The sequence below is a fragment of the Vulpes vulpes genome, chromosome 14 (genome assembly GCF_048418805.1).
Source record: "Vulpes vulpes isolate BD-2025 chromosome 14, VulVul3, whole genome shotgun sequence".
Lineage (NCBI taxonomy): Eukaryota > Metazoa > Chordata > Mammalia > Carnivora > Canidae > Vulpes > Vulpes vulpes.
Genome location: NC_132793.1, coordinates 105,317,988 through 105,324,096, shown reverse-complemented (window position 1 = coordinate 105,324,096; position 6,109 = coordinate 105,317,988).

The following is a 6,109-nucleotide window of genomic DNA, read 5'->3' as shown; positions in this document are numbered from 1 at the left end:
TTAAGGCCTTCAGATGATTAGATGAGGCCCACCCCCATTATGGAAGATAATCTACTTTACTCAAAGTTCACTCACTTAAATATTAATCTCTTTTTTATTTTTTTATTTTTATTTTTCATTTTTTTAAGATTATTTATTTATTTATTCATAGAGAGACAGAGAGAGAGAGAGAGGCAGAGACACAGGCAGACGGAGAAGCAGGCACCATGCAGAGAGCCTGATGTGGGACTCGATCCAGGGTCTCCAGGATCACGCCTGGGGCTGCAGGCGGCAGCTAAACCGCTGCGCCACCGGGGCTGCCCCTAATCTCTTTTTTTAAAAAAGATTTTATTTATTCATGAGAGACAGAGAGAGAGAGGCAGAGACACAGGCAGAGGGAGAAGCAGGCTCCGTGCAGGGAGTCCGACATGGGACTCAATCCCGGATCTCCAGGATCAGGCCCTGGGCTGAAGGTGGTGCTAAACTGCTGAGCCACCTGGGCTGCCCAAATATTAATCTCATCTTAAAAATGCCTCCACAGAAACCTCTAGACTAATGTTGGACCAAACATATGGGTATCATAGCCCAGCCAAGCGGATGCATAAAATCATCCCAGCATCCCACACATCCAGTATTCCTTGCGGCTGCCTCATGGGGGTACACGAGGTGCAGACTTGGTCCACAGGCTCTGTGGCCATCTCAGCACATTGTGAACCTCAGGTGGAGCTGCCAGGATGTGGACACACACACCAGAACTGTGAGAGGGCAGAAAGGGGGCTAGGGGCTAGCATTGCTTCCCCTGTAAGCCCATGAGAATCCAGAGGGTGCACTCCATGCCCTCTCCTCCACCCTATCCATGGCAGACAAGCAGCCCCAGTCCCAGCCTAGTCCCTGGTTCCCACGGTGGCTTTTCCTGAGCCTGATGGACCTCACACCAGAGCCTGGGAGGATGATGATCATGCCATTCACTGAATCCCTAAAGCTTTATCGAGCGCCCCCTTTGTGCCAAGCATCGTTCTGGGCACAGGAGATGCAGCGGAGCACAGAACAGCCCCACTTCTGCCCTGTGGTGTTTATATCCCAGGAGGAGGGAGACATACGATAAGCAAAGGGATGAGGAAGAGATAGCGTATAAGGTAGCGATGACTTCTCTGGAGCACTGGGGGCGTGGATGTTCTCATAAGCAGGCTGCTCAGAGAAGGCTCGATGTCATCCTCAGTGCTTTCCTGCCCGGAGGCCGAAGGAAGTGAGGGAGCCAGCTGGATGGTATCTGCAGAGAGAGAAAGCCCCGGGCAGAAGGACTAGTGGCACAAAGCTCCGAGGACGGAGTGTGCTTATCACGTCTAGGGACATCGAGGAGGCTGCTCATTCTCCCATGAAAGCATTCCAGGGCCGGGATGCGTGGGGTTTGTACACAGCACCGCAGTGTCATGGATCCACCACATGGCTCATCCTCGGCACATGGTTTTCATCCTCAAGGCCACCTCATGGTACCAGAGGCTGCTGGAGCTCCAGCCACTGTGCTCAAGCTCCAGGCCTATAGAAGGAAGTCCAGAGGCAGGGCTTGGGGAGAATAGAAGCAACCCCCTTCCGGCTGAGTTATATCAGTTTAAGCAGCCGTTCTGGGAGTTCCAGATCACACTTTTAACCCAATTTCATGGGCAAGGACTTAGTCACAAGGCCTACCTCATTGCAAGGAAGTCTGGGATGTAATCTTTTTAGCTGCATACATTGTTTCTTCAGTTAAAACCAGAGCTCAGTGGCTAAGGAAGAGGAGGGGCGCGGCAGCTGGGGCAGCTGGTAGTCTCTGCAGCCCGCTTGCTCGGAGGCACACCTGCTCTCACACAGCCGACCCTTCCATGGCGCCGAGCCCTGGGCCATAGTCTCCGATCTTTGCTGATTTCTTGGAAATCCTGTATAGCCTGGGTGGCGGCAGGGATTCCCAGGCCCCTATACCATCTGGATAAGATTGATCCAAACACTTACTCTCTGAATTTGGAAGGCCAGACTCTTCCTGGGGGGGGTGTGTTCCCAGGGCCGCCTCCCCTTCCGTGGGCTCTGCTGGATTCTGTTCGCAGCAGAGCTTTCCCAGAGGTCTCCGGCTCACAGACATTAAAATCATCATCACTCTACCTGGCCACACTGACGCCAGGGAATGCTGGAATTGGCTACTGAAACCACACACTTATACCCCCGCTGTGTACTTGAAGTGGAAATCTGCTGGGTGGGGCTGGGGAGCCCGGGACGTACCGGCAGGTGGACCCAGACGCATCCACGCAGCCCGAGCACGCACCTGTCTGGGCTCCCTCCAGCTGGGACTCCTTGACCTGCAGCCGCCAGGAATACCTGGGGCGCCCCCGACCACAAGGGAATGAGTGCTCTTTGGTTTGGGAGCCGAGCTCATTGAAACATCTTGTATGTGAGGACAAGAAATACACAAACACAGCATTCGTGGCCAAATTTTCTTTCTTTAGCCACGGTGTGTCGTGAACTGGAGGCTTTTTGAAGCTGTGGATGGAGCTTGCGATCTGGTGGCGTGCATCCCCAGGCACAGTGGTCACCGTAATTACTGCATCTTATTAATTCATATTTCATTTGTGGTTCCTGTCTCTAGGGGCCCTGGGGAGTGTAAATGGATGAATACACGACTGAGTACAATCCTTTAGACAGGCCCCGACCAGGAGGAGCGAGCCCAGAGGTGTCTCTGGCAGGATGGGGTCTATGGGAGGTTATCCTGGGGGTGCTGATTGGACTTATGGACACCCTGCTGCAGGGAGGGAGGACGGGGGAGGAGCCCCGTTGCTCCCACCACGGGCCCTCCATACCCTGCACCCTCTCCCCGATGTTGCTCCACCTTTGAGATGCCTGTTGCACATTTAGAACTCGTCCAAGAATGAGGCTAACTTCAGGCCAACACCATATTTTTTTTATAATAAATTTATTTTTTATTGGTGTTCAATTTACCAACATACAGAATAACACCCAGTGCCCCCCTCAGTGCCCGTCACCCATTCACCCCCACCCCCCACCCTCCTCCCCTTCCACCACCCCTAGTTCGTTTCCCAGAGTTAGGAGTCTTTATGTTCTGTCTCCCTTCCTGATATTTCCTACACATTTCTTCTCCCTTCCCTTATATTCCCTTTCACTATTATTTATATTCCCCAAATGAACGAGACCATATAATGTTTGTCCTTCTCTGATTGACTTACTTCACTCAGCATAATACCCTCCAGTTCCATCCACGTTGAAGCAAATGGTGGGTATTTGTCGTTTCTAATGGCTGAGGAATATTCCATTGTATACATAAACCACATCTTCTTTATCCATTCATCTTTCGATGGACACTGAGGCTCCTTCCACAGTTTGGCTATTGTGGACATTGCTGCTAGAAACATCGGGGTGCAGGTGTCCCGGCGTTTCATTGCATCTGAATCTTTGGGGTAAATCCCCAACAGTGCAGTTGCTGGGTCGTAGGGCAGGTCTATTTTTAACTCTTTGAGGAACCTCCACACAGTTCTCCAGAGTGGCTGCACCAGTTCACATTCCCACCAACAGTGTAAGAGGGTTCCCCTTTCTCCGCATCCTCTCCAACATTTGTGGTTTCCTGCCTTGTTAATTTTCCCCATTCTCACTGGACAACACCATATTTTTGAGGACAAGGGAGCTTTAGGATTTGAAGTGCCGTATTGATTTTATCTCAAAGATTCCTGATGCAAAATGGACCACAAAAGTGGTTATGTATTTTTTTTCTTTCTTTAGTTTTGAAGCATGTATTTTTTAACGACCTCAGGAAAAATTAACGTGGCAGGGTTGCCTTCCAAAGCATGAATCTGCTTCCTGTAAATGCCCCTTATCTGCCCCCTCGGCAGGACCCTCGGGCCTGGGGGAGAAGCAGCAAGGACTCAGAGGAGCCACTGATCTACGGGAGCTGGAGACAGTAGATGCTTCCTTGCAGATTCTGCTCTTTTGTCTGTTTGGCTTTGTTTTTCATGGTCTCAGACTAAGACCGGGGCCAGGCTTATTTCGAGACCAGCGCTCCAGTAGCTGGAGCAGGGAAACCTTTCTTGCAGCGGGATCGGGATGGGACATCTCCGTGTCCATGGAGGATGTGGCCTCCGCGATAACGGACCAGTGTTGTCTGATGATGTGCACAACGTCTGCCTCCTCCAGAGGCTCAGCTCCCGAGGGCAGGGCTAGCTGCTGCTCACGGGCATTCTCCACTACCCAGCCCGGCGCCTGGCCAGCACAGTAGGCACGCAGCACGCATTTGCTGAATGAATGAGTATCTGGGAGATCCCTGGGGACAGGATTAGGCCATATTCCTAGGTCTACCCCTAAACTGCGAGACCCACTGAGACCCATTTCTGCCTCAGTACTTAAGATGTGTAAGCCATGCTATACACTGAAATAAAATACATCCTGTTCTCCTGCCTCGACGTACGTTTTCATAATGACAAAACAAAAATAGTTGCAGAACTATCTGTAGTGTTTCTATGATCGAAAATTGGCAAGACATCAAAGTAACAGTTCTTTTTCTTTTTTGAAGTGTAATTAACATACAGTATTGTATTAGTTTCAGGTGTAGAGCTTCAGCACTTGCTTACATCACCCCGTGTCCTCTTGCTCCGCGGCCTCCGATGAACCTACCTCCCCAACACGTTCCCTCTATTCTTTTTTTTTTAAACAATGCTACCACTTTTTTTTTATTAAATTTTTATTTATTTATGATAGTCACAGAGAGAGAGAGAGAGAGGCAGAGACACAGGCAGAGGAAGAAGCAGGCTCTATGCACCGGGAGCCTGACGTGGGATTCGATTCCGGGTCTCCAGGATGCGCCCTGGGCCAAAGGCAGGCGCTAAACTGCTGCGCCACCCAGGGATCCCCCCTCTATTCTCTTAATCAGACATAATGGCTCAAGCTCTGCACATGAGCCGTGCTGGGGTGGCAATGTGGGGGTGAGCAATAAGACACACAAATTCACGAGTTGTTTTATAAATATTTTTAAGTAAAATGTTAACATTTAAAATCTATCATTCTTAATTTCACTAGAGTTGCTAATTGCTTTGTCATAACCTAACTCTTGACATAATTCAGGGTTTTTTTTAAAAGATTTTATTTATTTATTTATTCATGAGAGACACAGAGAGAGAGAGGCAGAGACACGGGCAGAGGGAGAAGCCGGCTCCATACAGGGAGCCTGACGCGGGACTTGATCCCGGGACTCTAGGCTCATGCCCTGAGCTGAAGGCAGATGCTCAACTACTGAGCCACTCAGGGATCCCCAATTGCATTTTAATCCTTTAGATTAATCTCTCAATAAAATCTGAATTATGGGGGACAACTGGGTGGCTCAGCAGTTAAGCATCTGCCTTTGGCTCAGGGCGTGATCCCAGGGTTCCAGGATCGAGTCCCACATTGGGCTCCCTGCATGGAGCCTGCTTCTGCCTGTGTCTCTGCCTCTCTTTCTGTGTCTCTCATGAAAAAATATAATCTTAAAAAATAAATAAATAAAATGCAAATTGAATGATCCTCAAAATGTACAAAATGTGGAGTCTCACAAAACTCTAATATAAAATTTATTTTATATGCATTTTTCAGTTACTTTTCTTTGATAACATTCAAAATGTCCATTAAAATTAAAGGCAGGATACAAATTATAATTGAAGAACATTAACGTTTCATATCAAAATTATTTCAATCAAGCTGAAATGTTTAAATTGATTTTTAAAAATTTTAATTAAATCATTTACATACTTCTCATAAAAATAAAACTATTTGCAATCCTAGTGTTTAGTGTCCATCACGTTGCCAAAATAATTCGTATCACTCTTCATGAGTCCTGATGAGGCCTAATGTTTACATAAATTAATACGAATCAGTTAATATTGCCAAGTGTGCCCTCATTGCCATGTGCAGCTGTTGTGACTACCAGGCTGAATCTGTACGTGCCTCCAGAAGCAGAAATTGGAAAAAGAGCAAGAAAATGGGTATTTGTTACAACTGCAAAATGCCACTGGGTTGGGCCTGAGTCGGTTGCATTTGTGCTGAGAACATTCAACCTGCTAACCAATCACCTTCCCTTTTACCCATTTTCTTTCTAATGCTGCCCTGGGTCTCCACGATCAGGGAC